Raw genomic sequence first — 1,455 nt, forward strand, 5'->3', positions numbered from 1 at the left:
TCTTCAATTTTCCAAATAATATGTTCGCCGGATCCACCTCTTGTGGCATGTACGGCTGGACTTATAACTCATCAAATATCCCTGTACTCACGGCCCATCTGACCAAACTATTAAGTCCATAAACCTGCTGGATCGATATTGTGGTGTCAGGGAAGACTGCTGGGTAATAACTGATTCTAGGGACCATTCATAACTCTATGTCCCATCCGTCCACATGAACACATTCACTGATCCCCACACTTTCCAAAGTGTCTAATATTGTACCTATGGCACAAAGGTACATTTTCCTTACTCGAGTCACCTTGTCTTTAAGATCTGAGATCACCAGTAAATCTATCACTTCGCCTCTGACCAGTGGCATTAAACCTAAGCTGGAAGAATTAGTTCTAACTTCACTTCTTTTGAAGCTCTGAGTCTTTCGATGTCCTTGATATGACGATTCTTTAAACTTATCGTCTTTCCTCTAATCACCATTCTTTTCTTATTCTTCTTTACTCACGCTGATCATGTTCTCAGAGTCCTCAACCCTCAACAACATCTCGTAAGCTCTTGATAGACAGTACAATAGATAGGGGTCGCCAAAGAACGTCACTTCTTCTTATTATCCAGCCTAAAACAACATAACACTTCAACCAACTTAGCAACAATATCCAAATGGAAACGAGGCAAGTCTAAAAACTTTCTATAATACTCATTTGCTGTTATCTTCCTTGTTTCACCTTTGCAAACTCTTGCTTACTACCATCATAATATACCGGAGGAATAAATCTTTTCTTTAACAATTCCTTAAATAATTCTCAATCAGCTGTTTCCTCCGGTGACAACGAATAATACTCCTGTTTCCACTAGGATACAAATTCATAACCCATAACCAGGTAGTCGTCTCGACCCACCTGTCAGAATGAATATTCTTTTGACTTGCATAACCCAAAACGTCTTTTCCAAGTGAGTAAGCCAACACTCTGCTCCCTCAGGTTCATAATTTCCATAAAGTGATTCAAATTCAACTTATAACCAGTCTCAAAGGGTTTCTTAGATAATAGACTGGATCATAATGGCAATAATTCCCCCCCAAACTACTATATCAGGGAAATTAGGTTAATCCGAACTACGTGGCTCGCTACGAGGCGGTATCGTTCTGACAGAAGACACTAGGAAATTCTAAAGATGTCCAAGATTGAAACCTAGGCTCTGATACCAACTGACACACCCCGTCCCGAAGGAGGGCATGCTGGCCGTCACATGAGAGTGACGTAACCATTTATACAGTTCGGAAGCTTTTAAAATACAATTATTAAAATGGAAACCCTCGAGGGTGAGTCCTACTTTTGTGAATTCTGTCAGAATACCGTTGGATTCCTCGTGGCCACCAAAACTCTGCTCTCAAGAACCTGGAGGGGCGAAAAACAAAATTGAGTGGGTCAGTAAAACCAAGCTTTTCAAAAACATTTCGCC

Source organism: Malus domestica, chromosome 06 (genome assembly GCF_042453785.1).
Source record: "Malus domestica chromosome 06, GDT2T_hap1".
In the NCBI taxonomy this organism is placed as follows: Eukaryota; Viridiplantae; Streptophyta; class Magnoliopsida; order Rosales; family Rosaceae; genus Malus; species Malus domestica.